Here is a 20,016-nt window from a genome sequence, read left to right as displayed (position 1 = left end):
CACCCCACCCCATTCTTCTAGATTCCTGTGAGTACAGACTCTGAGCCTTCAGTTGCTGCTCAGATGATAACCCTTTCATTCCCAGATTCGTTCTTATGAACCTCCTCTGAACCCTCTCCAATGTCAGCATGTCCTTTCTTAAATAAAGGGCCCAAAACTGCTCATAATATTCAAAGCGAGGCTAATCCTATGTCACTTCTTTCTAGAGATTTGATATCATTTTTTTCCAGCTGAGCCACTCTGCCTTTGCCTATCTGTCTGACCTTTCGATAGACAGTGTACCCTTGGATAATAAGCTCCCAACTACAATCATCTTTCAGCCATGACTCTGTGCTGCCTATAACATCATACCTGCCAATCTCTAACTGCACTACAAGATCATCTACTTTATTTCATATACTGTATGCATCCTGATATAACAACTTCAGTCTTGTATTTAGGACATAGAAAACCTACAGCACAATAGAGGCCCTTCGGCCCACAAAGTTGTGCTGAACATGTACCTACCTTAGAAATTACTAGGCTTACCTATAGCCCTCTATTTTACTAAGCTCCATGTACCTATCCAGGAGTCTCTTAAAAGACCTTATCGTATCCGCCTCCACCACCGCTTCTGGCAGCCCATTCCACGCACTCACCACTCTCTGAGTAAAAAACTTACCCCTGACATCTCCTCTGTACCTACTCCCCTGTGTCCTCTTGTGGCAACCATTTCAGCCCTGGGGAAAAGCCTCTGACTATCCACATGATCAACGCCTCTCATCATCTTATACACCTCTATCAGGTCACCTCTCATCCTCCATCGCTCCAAGGAGAAAAGGCCAAGTTCACTCAACCTATTCTCATAAAGCATGCTCCCCAATCCAGTCAACATCCTTGTAAATCCCCTCTGCACTTTCTATGGCTTCCATATCCTTCCTGTAGTGAGGTGACCAGAACTGAGCACAGTACTCCAAGTGGGGTCTGACCAGAGTCCTATATAGCTTCAACATCACCTCTCAGCTCCTAAATTCAATTCCACGATTGATGAAGGCAAATACACCATACACCTTCTTAACTACAGAGTCAACCTGCGCAGCTGCTTTGAGCATCCTATGGACTCGGACCCTAAGATTCCTCTGATCCACCACACTGCCAAGAGTCTTACCATTAATACTATATTCTGCTGTCATATTTGACCCATCAAAATGAACCACTTCACACTTATCTAGATTGAATTCCATCTGCCACTCCTCAGCCCAGTTCTGCATCCTATCAATGTCCCGCTGTAACCTCTGACAGCCCTCCACACTATACACAACACCTTCAACCTTTGTGTCATCAGCAAACTTACTAACCCATCCCTCCACTTCATCATCCAAGTCATTTATAAAAATCACGAAGAGAAGGGCAACAGAACAGATCCCTGAGGCACCCCACTGGTGACTGACCTCCATGCAGAATGTGACCCGTCTACAACCACTCTTTGCCTTTTGTCACTTATTTCATTTTTGTCCCCTTTTATACTGCAACCCATCCCACAGTCTCACTGTACACCACCTCTGCTTGTAAACCAACATCCCTATCCTCAGCCCTATGACTCCGGTTCCCACCACCCTGCCAAATTAGCTTAAGCCTACTCCAACAGCTCTAGCAAACCTGCCCTGAAGGATATTGGTCCTCTTCTGGTTCAGGTGTAGCCCGTCATTTTTGTGTAGGTCATACCTTCCCCAGAAGAGATCTCAATGATTCATAAATCTGAAACCCTGACCCCTGCACCAGTCCTTCAGACATGCATTGATCTGCCAGATCATCCTATCTTACCCTCACTGGAAGCAATCCAGGGATCATTACCCTGGAGGTCCTGCTTTTCAGGTTTCTACCTAGCTCTCTAAATTCCCTCTTAAGGGCCTCCTCTCTTTTCCTTCTTACGTCATTGGTACCAATATGTACCAAGATGGCTGACTACTTACCGTCCCCTTTAGAAAGTTGAGGACCCAACCTGAGATGTCCTGGACCCTGACACTTGGGAGGCAATATGCCATCTGGGTGTTTCTAGCTCATCCACAGACTCTCCTCTCTATGTCTCTAACTATGGAATCTCCTGTCACCATTGCATTCCTCCTCTGCCCCCTTCCCTTCTGAGCCACTGTGCCAGAGACCCAGTCCCAATGGGGGGCAGTGGCAGGGTGGAGTCTCATTCTCCCCCAACAATATACTTATTTTTGAGGAGATGGTGATTTCCCCTCATTTCAGTAATAAATGGTGCACTGCTTATTTTCAAATTGTGTTTCCTGGTCTTAAGACTCCTCAGTTAGGAGGAGCATTCTCCATTTATCTAGCCTGTCAACCTCTTCCTTTTTAACAATTCTGTAAATTCTAATGAGAAACTTCATTCTTATAAACTCTAGAGAATATAGCCTCCCTGTCAATGCAATCTCTCCTTAAATGACAACCCTGCTTTCTCTGGAATCTTCATGGCCACTCCCTCAGTGACAAGTACCCCCTTTCTCAATTAAAAAGATGAAAACTGGACACAACACGTCAGGCGCCTCTCACCAATGCCCAATACAATTGCAGTCAGATTTTCTTACTCCTTGCAACAAAGGCTATTGTGTTCATTGGCCTTCTGGTGACTAGTGTAGAAGCACACTCGAGTCCCACTGCCCAATCCCAACACACTGAATGAATTCTCTGCTCTTCTCTAGTGTTTGCCAAGGTGGATGATCTCACATTTTCTCAGACAATACTACATCTGTCATTTTCTATTTTCCACAGCTCAAGATGTAGACACCAGGAGGCATGGCTCCTGGTGGTAGAGTGGAGAAGATTTGACATGCACAAAAAGCTGGAACTGCGATCTTGGAGGCTCATAGGGCCAGGTGTTCACAAAGTCAGGAGAAATAAGAGACTGAGGAGCGAAGGAAGGCCATACGCAAGCTAAATGGAACTATGAGGAAGAGCGATAAGATAAGGGGTTGGGGATATAATCCTGGAGGAAGTGGAGACTGTGCGATACAAACAGGAAGGACTATCAACTGACTAAGCAATGAAAATTTCTTTATCTTCTCTACTGGGCCTTACTTTCCACTGGGTACTGCTGACATGACTGATATTGTGCGCTGCTGCCAATAGCTTGATAACTTATTTGGCAACTTGTTTACACAAGATACAACAATTGCTGTTCTGCTCTGTCAGGAACCTCAGAATCAAACTTCTATATTTCTTGGCATGCATCTCTCATAGCAGGGTAAACGAAGTCTGCTCTAACTACTTGGGGGGGGGGGGTCATCTCCCATTACAAAGAGGCTTCTCTTTCTAAATGAATGTCATTTATATTCTATATTCCATCATTAATATTCTATACTGTTGAAGGTGGCACCAGCGAACAACATGACCAAAGGCCACATCTTTCAGACAGTTTACAAAATCACTTCTTTTACTTCCTTTATTTCTTTTCCTTCTTTCAAATATGTTTCAGCTACTATGGAGCCTGTGATCTACATTTTGATGGTGCGTTTTTGGGCCAAATGAGCAATCAGGCACTTTGCTGTCTCCCAGTCAGTTTGGTGAGGTTTCAAGCAAAATGTGCGGCCAGAAGGCTAAGAAGCCTGGAGGCAGGATGCAAGCCCACGATGAGCTCCATTTCTCACTGACTGAAACATCGAGGAAGATTGAAATCAATAAGGACAAGAGCAGAAGGTGAATGGGTTTTTAGCATCGCTTGCTTGTGAGTGACCAGTTGCGCGCGCTCTCTCTCTCTCTCTCTCTCTCTCTCTCTCTCTCTTTCTTTTCCTCCCTCTTCCTCAATACTGCTGGAGTCTTGGGTCTTGGGCAAGGTTTAATCAACATGGTTTGTGGACTGGACTCTGTAGTTTACGTTCCTGGTTGTTCCTTTTTCGTTGCTACTTTGTGTGATTATGATCAGGACGTACTGGAGTCAACAAACACCACAGGGCTCAATTGAATTGAACTGAACCAAAACTGAACGTTCCTGAACTTTTCATCAACTTTGCAGATTGATATTATATATTCTATGTTTTTCACTAATTTTTTTGCCACTTGCAGGATTTGTTCTATTTTTGCGCCTTGGAGAATTGATGTTTTTCTCTGAGTGGGTTCCATGGTGTTTGTTTCATGGCTGTCTATGGGAAGACAAATCTCAGGGTTGTAACTGCATACATGCTTTGAGTCTACAGTACTTCCTCAGTTATCTCTCCTAGGAAGTATAGAAGGGATAACAGGAAATTGCAACCTAGAAATTTGATGGTATATATTTTTTTCTCAGTGCTAAACCAGAATAAAACAAAATGCCAGTAATTTCCTGTAGAGCTGTACAGACCCTCTGGCTAACTGAGTACGTGCTGACTGTGCACACTAATCCCATGTTATGTTCTCCATGTTCCCATCAACTCTCTCAATTCGACAGTTCAGCTACAGCTTACGTTAGACTCACAGAAGACTCTACACAATGTTGGAACACGGGAAGACACTGAAGCTCCCACGTGGCCATAGAGAGAATTTGCAAACCACTCATTCACGGCACCAGAGGCCAGATTGAACCCAGATCCATATAACCATATAACAATCACAGCACGGAAACAGGCCATCTCGGCCCTCCTAGTCCGTGCTGAACTCTTAATCTCACCTAGTCCCACCTACCTGCACTCAGCCCATAACCCTCCACTCCTTTCCTGTCCATATACCTATCCAATTTTACCTTAAATGACACAACTGAACTGGCCTCTACTACTGCTACAGGAAGCTCATTCCACACAGCTATCACTCTCTGAGTAAAGAAATACCCCCTCATGTTTCCCTTAAACTTCTGCCCCCTAACTCTCAAATCATGTCCTCTTGTTTGAATCTCCCCTACTCTCAATAGAAACAGCCTATTCACGTCAACTCTATCTATCCCTCTCAAAATTTTAAATACCTCGATCAAATCCCCCCTCAACCTTCTACGCTCCAATGAATAGAGACCTAACTTGTTCAACCTTTCTCTGTAACTTAATTGCTGAAACCCAGGTAACATCCTAGTAAATCGTCTCTGCACTCTCTCTAATTTATTGATATCCTTCCTATAATTCGGTGACCAGAACTGTACACAATATTCCAAATTTGGCCTTACCAATGCCTTGTACAATTTTAACATTACATCCCAACTTCTGTACTCAATGCTCTGATTTATAAAGGCCAGCGTTCCAAAAGCCTTCTTCACCACCCTATCTGCATGAGACTCCACTTTCAGGGAACTATGCACTGTTATTCCTAGATCTCTCTGTTCCACTGCATTCCTCAATGCCCTACCATTTACCCTGTATGTTCTATTTGGATTATTCCTGCCAAAATGTAGAACCTCACACTTCTCAGCATTAAACTCCATCTGCCAACGTTCAGCCCATTCTTCTATCCAGCATAAATCTCCCTGCAAGCTTTGAAAACCCTCCTCATTATTCACCACACCTCCTACCTTAGTATCATCGGCATACTTACTAATCCAATTTACCACCCCATCATCCAGATCATTTATGTATATTACAAACAACATTGGGCCCAAAACAGATCCCTGAGGCACCCCACTAGTCACCGGCCTCCATCCCGATAAACAATTATGCACCACTACTCTCTGACATCTCCCATCTAGCCACTGTTGAATCCATTTTATGACTCCAGCATTAATACCTAATGACTGAACCTTCTTAACTAACCTTCCATGTGGAACTTTGTCAAAGGCCTTGCTGAAGTCCATATAGACTACATCCACTGCCTTACCCTCATCAACATTCCTCGTAACTTCTTCAAAAAATTCAATAAGGTTTGACAAACATGACCTTCCATGCACAAATCCATGCTGGCTACTTCTAATCAGATCCTGTCTATCCAGATAATTATAAATACTATCTCTAAGAATACTTCCCATTAATTTATGCACCACTGATGTCAAACTGACAGGTCTATAATTGCTAGGCTTACTTCTAGAACCCTTTTTAAACAATGGAACCACATGAGCAATACGCCAATCCTCCGGCACAATCCCCATTTCTAATGACATCTGAAAGATCTCCGTCAGAGCTCCTGCTATCTCTACACAAACTTCTCTCAAGGTCCTGGGGAATATCCTGTCAGGACCCGGAGATTTATCCACTTTTAAATTTCTTAAAAGTGCCAGTATTTCCACCTCTTTAATTGTCATAGGTTCCATAATTTCCTTACTTGTTACCCACACCTTACACAATTCAATATCCTTCTCCTTAGTGAATACCGGTGAAGAAATCGTTCAAAATCTCTCCCATCTCCCTCGGCTCCACACATTGCTGACCACCCTGATTCTCTAAGGGACCAATTTTATCCCTCACTATCCTCTTGCTTTTAATATAACTGTAGAAACCTTTCGGATTTACTTTCACCTTATTTGCCAATCCAACCTCGTATCTTCTTTTAGCTTTTCTAATCTCTTTCTTAAGATTCCTTTTACATTCTTTATATTCCTCGGGCAATTCCTTTACTCCATGCTGCCTACCTCTATTGTAGACATCCCTCTTTTTCTGAACCAAGTTTCTAATATCCCTTGAAAACCATGGTGCTTTCAAACTTTTAACCTTTCCTTTCAACCTAACAGGAACATAAAGATTCTGTACCCTCATAATTTCACCCTTAAATGACCTCCATTTCTCTATTTCATCCTTCCCATAAAACAACTTAACCCAATCCACTCTCTCTAAATCCCTTCGCATCTCCTCAAAGTTAGCCTTTCTCCAATCAAAAATCTCAACTCTAGGTCCAGTCCTGTCCTTCTCCATAATTATATTGAAGCTAATGCTATTGTGATCACTGGACCCGAAGTGCTCCCCAACACATACATCTGTCAGCTGACCTATCGCATTCCCTAACAGGAGATCCAACACTGCCCCATCTCTAGTCGGTACTTCTATGTATTGTTGCAAAAAACTATCCTGCACACATTTCACAAACTCTAAACCTTCCAGCCCTTTTACAGAATGAGCTTCCCAATCTACGTGTGGAAAATTAAAATCTCCCACAATCACCACCTTGTGTTTACTACAAATATCTGCTATCTCCTTACACATTTGCTCTTCCAACTCACGCTCCCCATTAGGTGGCCTATAATACACTCCTATCAGTGTTACTACACCTTTCCCATTCCTCAATTCCACCCAAATAGCCTCCCTAGAGGAGCTCTCTAATCTATCCTTCCAAAGCACCGCCATAAGATTTTCTCGGACAAGCAATGCAACACCTCCTCCTCTGGCCCCTTCTACTCTATCACACCTGAAGCAACTAAATCCAGGAATATTTAGTTGCCAATCACACCCTTCCTGCAACCATGTTTCACTAATAGCTACAACATCATAATTCCAGGTATCAATCCACGCTTTAAACTCATCCACCTTTCTTACAATGCTCCTAGCATTAAAATAGATACATTTAAGATACTCTCCACCTCCTCCTCTCTTTTCATCCCTAACAATGCATTCAAATTTATTATCCTTTTCTTTCTTCTCCCCCACATCTTCGGGCTGAGCGCATCCCTTCTCCATCACCTGCCTTTCCTCCCTCACACACCGTCTACTTACTTGCTCCACTGGTGAACTAACCTCCTCTCCCATAGTTTCCTCAAATTGATTCCCGCCCCCCCCATCTTACTAGTTTAAAGTCTGTCCTGTAGCCCTAGCAAACCTCCCCGCTAGGATATTGGTCCCCCCAGGATTCACGTGTAACCCTTCCTTCTTGAACAGGTCACGCCTGCCCCAGAAGGGGTCCCAATGATCCAGAAACTTGAATCCCTGCCCCCTGCTCCAATCCCTCAGCCATGCATTCATCCTCCACCTAATTCCATTCCTACTCTCACTGTCGCGTGGCACAGGCAGTAATCCCGAGATTACTACCTTTGCGGTCCTTCTTCTTAACTGCCTTCCTAACTCCCTATACTCTCGTTTCAGGACCTCTTCCCCTTTCCTACCTATGTCATTGGTACCTACATGTACCACGACCTCTGGCTCCTCACCCTCCCACTTCAGGATATCTTGGACGTGATCAGAAACGTCCCTGGACCTGTGTGGTCCAGATCTGACCAGGGACAAACTGGTCTTGTGTATGTTGCACACACAATAAGGACAGCCTCATATAATGCTGCTTCCAGTATTTTTGGATGTAAAACAGCAATGTTTCTCCAAAGCCCACCAATGCTTGGCCAGGCTGAAACCACCTGTGGTAAACTATGTATACCTGTCTGGACACGCCCCTCTGCTGACTGCTCCTGTGGCTCCTCCCACAGACCCCTGTATAAAGGCGATTGGGGCACTGCTCCTCCCTCAGTCTCCAAGATGTCGTGCTCCCTTTTTGCTGCTAATAAAAGCCTATCATTCACCTGTAAGGCTTCTTGCATTAAAAATAAACACAGGTTGGATCATCAGATCTACTTTGACAATAGACAATAGGTGCAGAAGTAGACCATTCGGCCCTTCGAGCCTGCACTGCCATTCTGAGATCATGGTTGATCATCTAATATCAATACCCGGTTCCTGCCTTGTCCCTATATCCCTTGATTCCCCTTTCCATAAGATACCTATCTAGCTCCTTCTTGAAAGCATCCAGAGAATTGGCCTCCACTACCTTCCGAGGCAGTGCATTCCAGACCCCCACAACTGTCTGGAGAAGAAGTTTTTCCTTAACTCTGTCCTAAATGCCTAAATGACCTACCCCTTATTCTCAAACCATGCCCTCTGGTACTGGACTCTTCCAGCATCTGGAACATATTTCCTACCTCTATCTTGTCCAATCCCTTAATAATCTTATAAGTTGCAATCAGATCCCCTCTCAATCTCCTTAATTCCAGCGTGTACAAGCCCAGTCTCTCTAACCTCTCTGCGTAAGACAGTCCGGACATCCCAGGAATTAACTTTGTGAATCTACGCTGCACTTCCTCTACAGCCAGGATGTCCTTCCTTAACCCTGGAGACCAAAACTGTACACAATACTCCAGGTGTGGTCTCACCAGGGCCCTGTACAAATGCAAAAGGATTTCCTTGCTCTTGTACTCAATTCCCTTTGTAATAAAGGCTAACATTAGCCTTCTTCACTGCCAGTTGCACTTGCTCATTCACCTTCAGTGACTGATGAACAAGGACTCCTAGATCTCTTTGTATTTCTCCCTTACCTAACTCTACACCGCTCAGATAATAATCTGCCTTCCTGTTCTTACTCCCAAAGTGGATAACCTCACACTTATTCACATTAAACGTCATCTGCCAAGTATCTGCCCACTCACCCAGCCTATCCAAGTCACCCTGAATTCTCCTAACATCCTCATCACATGTCACACTGCCACCCAGCTTAGTATCATCAGCAAACTTGCTGATGTTATTCTCAATGCCTTCATCTAAACCGTTGATGTAAATCGTAAACAGCTGTGGTCCCAATACCGAGCCCTGCGGCACCCCACTAGTCACCACCTGCCATTTCGAGAAACACCCATTCATCGCTATCCTTTGCTTTCTATCTGCCAACCAGTTTTCTATCCATGTCAATATATTCCCCCCCAATGCCATGAGCTCTGATTTTACCCACCAATCTCCTATGTGGGACCTTATCAAATGCCTTCTGAAAATCGAGGTACACTACATCCACTGGATCTCCCTTGTCTAACTTCCTGGTTACATCCTCGAAAAACTCCAACAGATTAGTCAAGCATGACTTACCCTTGGTAAATCCATGCTGGCTCGGCCCAATCCTATCACTGCTATCTAGATATTTCATCTTTAATAATGGACTCTAGCATCTTCCCCACTACTGATGTTAGGCTGACAGGACGATAGTTCTCTGTTTTCTCCCTCCCTCCTTTCTTAAAAAGTGGGATAACATTAGCCATTCTCCAATCCTCAGGAACTGATCCTGAATCTAAGGAACATTGGAAAATGATTACCAATGCAACCGCAATTTCTGGGGTCGCCTCCTTTAGTACCCTAGGGTGCAGACCATCTGGACCTGGGGATTTGTCAGCCTTCAGTCCCATCAGTCTACTCATCAATGTTTCCTTCCTAATGTCAATATATTTCATTTCCTCTGTTACCCTATGTCCTTGGCCCATCCATACATCTGGGAGATTGCTTGTGTCTTCCCTAGTGAAGACAGATTTAAAGTACTCATTAAATTCTTCTGCCATTTCTCCATTTCCCATAACAATTTCACCCAATTGATTCTTCAAGGGCCCAACATTGTTCTTAACTATCTTCTTTCTCTTCACATACCTAAAAAAGCTTTTGCTATCCTCCTTTATATTCTTGGCTAGCTTGCGTTCGTACCTCATTTTTTCTCCCCATATTGCCTTTTTAGTTAAGTTCTGTTGTTCCTTAAAAATTTCCCAATCATCTGTCCTCCCACTCACCTTAGCTCTGTCATATTTCCTTTTTTTTAATGCTATGTAATCTCTGACTTCTTTTGTCAACCACTGTGGCCCCTTTCCCCTCTTTGAATCCTTCCTTTTCCGGGGGGATGAACTGATTTTGCACCTTGTGCATTATTCCCAAGAATACCTGTCATTGCTGTTCCACTGTCTTTTCTGCTAGGATATCCGTACAGTTAACTTTGGCCAGCTCCTCCCTCATGGCTCCATAGTTTCCCCTGTTCAACTGCAACACTGACACCTCCGATCTGCCCTCATCCTTCTCAAATTGCAGATAAAAACTTATCATATTATGATCACTATCTCCTAATGGCTCCTTTATTTCAAGATCGCTTATCAAATTCTGTTCATTACACAATGAACCTTTGCTTCCTGACCTGCCCCTTTCAGTTCTGCCTACTGAACTTGGCTTGTTTAACTTCTACATTTGCCTCAGCTTTCTCAACTGCCACCCCTACCAGACTAGTTTAAACCCTTCAGAGTAACTCCAGTAAATTCCCCTACTGGGATATTGGTTCTTCTCCAGTTCAGGTTCAACCCGGACACTCTTGTGCAAGTTCCTCGTGTCCCAGAAGAGTCCCAATGTTACAAGAAACTGAAACACTCTCTGCTGCACCAGCTCCTCAGCCAGACATTTGTTTGTCCAGTCTTCCTGTTCCTTCTCTCATTAGCACCGGCAGTAATCCAGACATTACAAAACTTGAGGTCTTCTATCTAATCCCTATATTCAGTCTGCAGGACCTCATACCTTTTTCTATCTATGGCATTGGTCTCAATGTGTACAGCAACTTCCCTCATGACAATGTTCTGCAACTGCTTGAAGATATCCTTGCTGGGCAGTGTGGTTCGAAGGAACAGAAGGGCTCAATAAACAAACAAACAAACAAACAGTCCTGATGAAGGGTCTTGGCTTGAAACTTCGACTGTTTACTCTTTTCCATAGATGCTGCCTGGCCTGTTGAGTTTCTCTAGCATTTTGTGTGTGTTGCTTGGATTTCCTGCATCTGCAGATTTTCCCTTGTTTGTGATTAAACAAATAAATCAATAGATAACACCCACTTAGGGCCTTGGGTTAATGTCTGAACTGAAAGTGCAGCATTTTCTCAATATTACATTGAAATGCCTCTATTATGAAATCATATTTCCAGAATGAAACTGACAACCTTTTGACTCAGAGGCTAAGTTGCCAGCAACTAATTAATGGCTGACCTTTGAAGTACTTAATAAATTACCCCATAATCTCTTAACCATTTAGATGATGTCTTTATTTCGATATATTCAGATGTTCAGTGACCCTGAGATGTTGATGATGTGGAAGTCTGCAACAGTATTAATGGATAGAGTGATTATGCAAAGTGTATGCACACTCGATGTGGGAAAATGTAAGGTTATGTGCTTTGGTATACAGAATAGAAAATCTGTATGTTTAGGCTGGTACACTGATTTATTAGCCCGAGAAAGTAAACACATAACAAGTAATCTGTTGGAGGAACTCAAAGGTTTGAGAAGCATCTGGTTGGAAACTAGGAGATGTTGATGTTTCAGGTTGAAACCTCTGATTCCATCTGCTACCTACTGCTCCCTCAATGGTTCCCATTATCATTTATTATCAGATTCCAACAGTGACAGCCCTTTGTGTTCCCAGTTATCTCCCTCCATCAGCTGTTTCCAACATTCACCAACCTACTCCCCCCACCTTGCTCCATCTGCCCCTCCTTTTTTTCTTTGTCTGCCTTCATCTATTATCAAAAGAAAGCGGGTTTTGACTTGAAACAACAGCTCCTTTCTTTCCACAGATAATCCTTGATCTGCTGAGATTATTTGCTGCTTCAGATTCCAGCAACTGCAAACTCTTCTGTCTCCAGAATAATCATACAGGCAGAGAAAGTATTAGCAAGGCAAATGTATGATATCTTAGGAGGATGGTGGCGCCTAACAGCAACTTCTTTGCTTGCGTCTTTGGAAATAGCTCTATTTCTATTTTTGGTATCTCTTTTTTTTCCCTTTCAAGGTTCTTTTGAAGACCCTGACCTGCTGACTTTGGTTCTTTGTGGAAATAGGACCCGCTCTCAGGGCCTCACAACCAACCACTTATTGATATCCCAAGGATGCGGCCTGGAAGACTAGAGTGCCTTCCGGGTGCTGGATTTTTGAGGCTCCGGAGGTGGGTGAATTTAAGGCTGGTGCAGCCACCTGATGTGTTGTGGGTGACGGAAAATTGTAAGTAGTGAGCTTGCTGCTGGCTGTGTGCCCAGAGACCCAAGCTCTTTGGGCACAAAACTCGGATGAAATGATGCAACAGACTTTTAACACCATAAATCAGCGATTTGTTTTGTTATGTCTCCCTTCTTGTTGTGAAACAGGGACACTGCTTTTTCCCTTATCCAGAGAGAGAGAGAGAGCCTGTGGTATGTCGAATTACCAGTTGAATGAGTAGTCTTTGGGGTACTGCAAGTCTGTGTCTTTATTGATGCTTTGCTGCACGCTTGAGTGCTCAGTGGGGGGTGCCGATGCTTTTTTGCTGGTGGGGGAGAGCTTCACTGCTGCTTGTGCACAGGAGGGGGGAGCTGGGCGGCTTTGGGGTTCAAACATTTAACTGTCGTTCATTGTTTGGGGCACTCCTCTGTTTTCGTGGTTGTTTATGAAGAAAAAGAATTTCAGGATGTATATTGTATACATTTCTCTGACATTAGAAGTACCTATTGAAACCTATTGCAAGAGCTTTAAGGTTAAGAAGTAATAATATCTTGCTGCATTTGTATCAGGCCTTGATCTGCCCTTGTTTGGAGACTGTGTACAGTTTTGGTCTCCTTAACTAAAGAAACAGACACTTGGAGTCAGTATGAGATGGAATACCAGGGAATGTGTTGGCCCGTGAGGAATTATTAAGATTGGTCTGTTTTCTCTGGAGTTTAAAAGAACAAGAATGTTATTGAGTCATCCATATTTTCAGAGGATTTGCATGTTTGATGCCAAAAGGCTGTTCTCTGTTACTACAAGGTGGAGAGTTTGGTCGCATAGTCAACAGGGCAAAGGATCAATCAATTGACACCTAGACGAAGCAGAATTCCTTTATGCCGTCAGTTGGATTCTGTAGATGTTCAGCGCTTGGGAATGTTCGAAGCTCCAACTGGTAAATGTTTAGATGTAAGGAGAATCATATTTTATAAGGATTGGGTACAAAAACAGATTTTAAATGATTGGAGTATTAATTTATTATTGGCACAAGAACCAAGGTACAATGAGTTATAAGTTTCTGTTTGCATGATATTCAGATTGATGTTTCTGTAATGAAGCTTACTTCTTCTTCTTAAGCCCATCATTTCTGCTGGGGCACAGGCCACTAACAGCAGCTCACTAGATTCCTTTGTCTTGGGCCAATGTTTCAAGATGCAGCCAGTCGGATTGGTGTATATTTCCTTTCCCAAGAATTAGGTATTTGGAGCTTCAGTTGGCATTTCTGTACCACTGGGTTTTTATCGGATGGGGTTGCTAGACCCGTGCCTAACCCTCTTCCTTTCACAGCTGGGCTTGGGACCATCTTTACTGCTGTTTTTAAATCTTCTTATCCTTGTCAGAATATCCCAATGTTGTTTATAATGAAAGCAGTATTTATTTGGTAATGTTGTCACTGTTGTTACAGGAAGAATATGGTAGTCAAAGTAGGGTTCACAACTACCAATGTGATAAAGAACAGGTACTTTGCATTTAGTGATGCTTATTGAGGGATAACTATTAGTCAGGACACTGGGGATGGTTCCCTGCCCTTCATCAAAACATTGTTAATGAATTATTTGATTGAGTGTACAGACAAGGTCTCCGACTATGAGAAACTGAACCCTAATAGAACAAGCTTCATTTCAGTCATTGATCTCAACTTTAGGTGAAACTTTCACATTGAGAAATGAATGGAAGGTGCTTCTGAATCCTGTTCCCCCACTCCCAGTGCCAAGGTCTGAGATACCTTGGATCAACTCCACAGCATTCCTAAGTGGGACGGTGAGCAGCCGGAGGTTGTGGACAAAAGTAAGTTCAGGAGTTAGGTGTAATGTTAAAGGAGAGGACCTCCAGTGCTGTGATCTCACGATCGCTACCCATGCCATGTGCTAGTGAAGTCAGAAATATAAACATCATACAGTTTCACACATGGATAAGGAGATGGTGCTTCAGAGTTCTGGATCATTGGCATCTCTTCCAGGGAAGATGGGGCCTGTATAGAAGGGACAGTTTTCTCCTGAACTGGAGTGGGAATAATATCCTTGCAGGAATGTTTGCTAGTGCTACACGGGAAGAGGGGTTTAAACTAGCTGTGGGTGGTGGGAATAGTGGAGTGGTTGTGTGGGAAGATTTTGTTAAGCCTATGTATAAATAGGAATTGAAAGCTTGAGCATGGTGGGACTATTGTTTTGAGTTGTGTATATTTCAATGCAAGGAGTATTTCAGGAAAGGTAGGTGAGTTTAGAGGATGGATCAAACCTGGAATTATGACATTGTAGCTGTTACTGACACTTGGTTGCAGGAGTGACTCTGGCAGCTCAATGTTCCAGGATTTCATTTTAGATGTGATAGAGCTCAAGGGCTTAGAGGGGTTGTGGTGACATTACTAGTCAGTGAAAATGTCAAAGCATTGCTCAGTCAGGATAGGTTGGAGAGTTCGTCTACTGAGACTATATAGGTGAAACTAAGGAATAAGAAAGAAATGACCATATTAATGGGATGATATTATAGACCACACAACACTCTGCAGGAATTAAAGGACCAAATTTGTAGAGAGATTACAGACTATTGCAAGAAACATAAAGTTGTGATAGTAGGTGATTTTAACTTTCTGCAAATTGACTGGGACTCCCAAACTGTAAAAGGGCTGGATGGGATAGAGTTTGTTAAGTGGATTCAGGAATGTTTCCTTAATCAGTACATAGAAGTCCAAACTAGAGAGAGTGCAATGCTAGATCTCCTATTAGGAAAAGACACAGGGTAGGTCACAGAAGTTTGTGTGGGGGAATATTTTGTATCATCGTTCTATTAGTTACAAAATCTTGTGGAGAAGGGTAACATACACAAAATGCTGGAAGAACTCAGCAGGCTAGGCATCACCTATAGAAAAAAGTACAGCTGAAACATTGACTGTACTCTCTTCCATAGATGCTGTCTGGGCCGCTGAGTTCCTCCAGCATTTTGTGCGTGTTGCTCATATTTCCAGCATCTGGATATTTTCTCTTGTTTGTGGAAAAGGGTAGTCTTGTCCTTGGGTTGAGATTTTAAATTGGAGAAAGGCCAATTCTGATGCTATCAAAAAGAATTTGGCAAGTGTGGACTGGGAGAGATTGTTTTCTGGGAAAGATGTACTTGGTAAATGAGGAGGACTTCAAAAGTAAAATTCTGTGAATACAGAGTTTGTATATTCCTGTCAAAATGAAGCCCTCCTTTGGTCAGGTTGACCATGGATATTGCATCCTAGTTGTCTATGTGAGGGACAAGCCAGACCACTAAGACATGGAGAGCAAGCTGTTGCCCATGCAGCAGGTTCCCCTCTCCACAGAGCTGATGAATCCGACGGAAAGGCAGAGACCCATACAGTTTGGCACCACCAGGGTTGCAGGAGTTGCCAGTCAGTATTGAACTCAACACAGGGACTTCTCACTGCCTTAGGGACTCCAGCTCCAGAGTTTTCCTTGGGGTTTAATCCTGAATTCTTCCCCATGAGTGGATATAGCTGTAAGGCAGCAGAGGTTTGAGACCAGAGTTTTCTTTCTCCTAGATGAGCTGGCAGCCACAACTGACCAGCCCCATCGGCCTGATGGAATAACAGGTTTAGGGAACCTTAGTTTTTGAGAGATATTGAGGCCCTGGTTAAAAAACGGAGATGCATGGCAGCTGTAGGCAGGAAGGAGCAAATGAGGTATATGAGTACGGGAAATGCAAGTGAACACTTAAGATGGAAATCAGGAGGGCATGAGGTGGCTTTAGTAGACAAGGAGAATGAGATTTCCAAGGGTTTCTACAGATACTGTATATTAAGAACAAAATGATAGCAAAGGATAAAATTGGTCCTCTGGAAGATCAGAGTGGTAACATATGCGTGAAGCCAAAAGAGAGGGGCGAAATCTTAAATGGATTTTTGCACCTATGTTTACTTGGGAGTTGGACATTGTGTTTATAGAAGTGAGACAAAAGCAGCAGTGAAGTTATGGATTGTATGCAGATTACAGAGGAGGAAGTGTTTGCTGTCTTGAGGCAAATTAAGGCAAATAAATGCCCAGCCCTGTCAAAGTGTTTCTTCAGATCCTGTGAGAAGTAAATGAAACTTAAAATGTCTTTAGCCGCAGGTGAATGCCAGAGGATTGGAGGATGATGAAGATTGTTCTATTATTTAAGAAAGGCTCTAAGAATAAGACAACAAATTATAGGCTGGTAAGCCTGACATGAACAATGGGTAAGTTATTGGAAGGTATTCTAAGGGACTAGATATATAAGTGTTTGGATACACAGGGATTGATTAAGGAAAGTCAACATGGCTTTGTGCATGATGTCTAACCAATCTTTGTTTTTTGAGGAAATTACCAGAAAAGTTGGTGAAAGCAAGGCAGTGGATGTTGTCTACATGGACTTCAGCAAGGCCTTTGACAAAATCCTGCACGGGTCACTTGGCATTCAGGATGAGGTGGATTGGACATTGGCTTCGCAGGAGAAGTCAGAGACTGGCAGTAGACGATTACTTCTCTGGCTGGAGGTGTGTGATTAGTGGTGTGTCATAGGAATTCATGCTGTGACTTTTGTTGTTTGTCATCTATATCAATGATCAGAATGACAATAAGGACAATATTCAGTAATGGGGTTTTCGTTAGCTTCTTTATTAGGAGCTCCTCTTCTGTTTTCGCTCTCCAGAATAGGTAAACAAGCTCTTAACCCTATTGTTAAACATACTTTAAAAATTTGGTTTAAATTTCATAGATTTTTTGAGTTAAATGATTTTTTACTTTCTAGTAATATTTTTTCTAATTTCTTTTTTAAACCATCAACTTTGGATAAGGCTTTTTAACATGGAAAATTAAGGGAATAAAAACTTTTTTAGATTTGTTTTTAAAAGACTGTTTAACGTCTTTTTCACAGTTAATGGATAAATATGATATCTCTAATACACATTTTTTCAGGTATTTACAGGTTAGGAATTTTTTACGTGATTTTTTACTGAATTACTCCTTGGCCTGCTCTCTAAATTTGGCTTATGTTATTTTTCAGTTTAAACCTTTTCAAAAATGATTAACAGCTATCAGTTATAAACAGTTAATGAATGCTCGCATGTTGCCTAATGATAGGGTTCAACGCACCTGGGAAGTAGAACTTCAACATTCACTCTCAGATAACCAATGGAGTAAAATTTATTATTTAGTCAATAATTCATCTACCTGCACATGCCATATCTTAATTCAGTTTAAGATAGTACACAGGGCCTATATGTCCAAAGATAAATTGGTGCATATTTTTCCTAATATATGCCCTATTTGTGACAGATGTAATGCAGAAGTGGCTACTCTAGCCCATATGTTTTGGTCATGTGTAGGTTTAAATAATTTTTGGAGGGATGTGTTTGGAATATTATCTGAAGTTATAGATGTGGATGTTCAACCTAATCCACTTACAGCAATTTTTGGGATTATTTCAAAGTGTCTGCTTCCGCCCAACATGTGATAGCTTTTTCAACTTTACTGGCTAGGAGAGCTATTTTGCTACATTGGAAAGAATCTAACCCACCTACTGGTTTCTATTGGCTCTCCTCCATCATGTCATGTCTAAGCTTGGAGAATATTAGAAGCCGGACATTTGATACATCCTTTAATTTTGAACAAGTCTGGTGACCCTTTATTCAATATTTTCACATGATTTAATTTATTTTATTTATTTATTTTTCTTTATTCTCTTTGGGGGAAATCCTTGTCCATGCAGGTTCGGAGATGACTGGAAGGATGTGTTTTTTTCCTCTCTCTTTTTTTTCTAATTTTATCCTCAATTGGACTGCCCAATCTTTCTTTTTCTTTCCTTTTTTTCTCTTTCTCTTTTTTTTGTTTCAGTTTAGTTAGTGGGGTTTTTTTTCTTATCAATAAAATTTCCAATCTTTTTTTATGATTGCTATGAGGAGTTCTGGATTTTTTTTGACCATTGTATATATAACAGCATAATATATTACCTATTTGATTTTGACATTACTTTCTGTTTTTATTATTGCTGTTTATATGTCTTTTATATTATCTACTTGTTAAACTCCTCTTCCGATTTGTATATTCTTTATTTGGAAATCAATAAAAAAGATTGAAAAATGAAATGAAATGAAAAATGACAATAAGACCATAATAGGAGCAAAATTAGGCTACTTGGCCCATTGACTATGTTCCGCCATTCCATCATGGCTGATTTATTATCCCTAAAAAACCATCTTGTAGGTATTCCACAAATTCCCTCTGTTGGGATCCAGCACCAACCTGATTTTCCCAACCTACCTGCATTTTGAAATCCCCAATAACTATCATAACATTTTACATGCCTTTTCTAGTTCCTGTTGAAATTTATATCTCCCATCTTGGCTGCTGTTGGGAGGCCTGTATAAAACTGCCATTCAGATCTTTTTACACTTGCAGTTACTTAACTCTGCCTACAAGAATTCTACATCTTGCGATCCTATGTCACCTCTTTCTAAGGATTTGATTTTACAGACCCATATCACACCCTCTGCCTATCTGACTGTCCTTTCAATACAATGTGGCCTTGGATGTTAAGCTCTCAACTATGGTCTTTTAGCCATGACTCAGTGATGCTCACAATGTCATACCTCTCAATCTCTAACTGTGCCACAAGATCATCTACCTTATTCTGTATACTGTGTGCATTCAAATATAACAGCTTCAGTCCTGTATTCATCACCCATTCCCCCATGTTGTGCTTCACCTCTTTCCACTGACTGCAATTTTGCCCTGTCATCTGCTTGTCCATCCTCACAGTCTCACAACACGCAGCATTGACTTTCATACCAACTGCTCCATCCTCAGCCCTATCACTCTGCTTTCCATCCTCCTGCCACCTTAGTTTAAACCCTCCCCCACAGTCCTAGTAAACCTGCTCACAAGATTATTTGTCCCCCCTTGGTTTCAGGTGTAACCCATCTTTTTTGTACAGGTCATACCTTCCCCAGAAGAGATCCCAGTCATCTGGAAATTTGTAACCCTGTCCCCTGCACCACTCGCTTGGCCACTCATTCCTGTTCTTGCCCTGACTGGTATGTGGCACTGGGAGTAATCCAGAGATTACTACCTTGGAGGTCCTGCTTTCTAGCATTTTCTCTAACTCCCTATGCTCATTGTGCAGGACCTCTTCCCCTTTCTACCTACCTCCATAAATGTCTCAGCTATGAAGTCATCAGCCTCCTGGATGGTTCTGAGTGCATCCAGCTCCACCTCCAGTTCCTTGACCTTGTCAGTCAGGTGCTGAAGTAGGCTGCACTTCCTATAGACTGTTAGGTACCCTGAAATCCCACATCTCACAGGAGGAGCTTCCATTGCCTGATCTAACATCCTGCCTATGCTTGTCATGCCTTTAATTTCTCAAACTTAAGCTCT

Source organism: Hypanus sabinus, chromosome 4, assembly GCF_030144855.1.
Source record: "Hypanus sabinus isolate sHypSab1 chromosome 4, sHypSab1.hap1, whole genome shotgun sequence".
NCBI lineage: Eukaryota > Metazoa > Chordata > Chondrichthyes > Myliobatiformes > Dasyatidae > Hypanus > Hypanus sabinus.
This window is presented reverse-complemented; position numbering follows the sequence as displayed.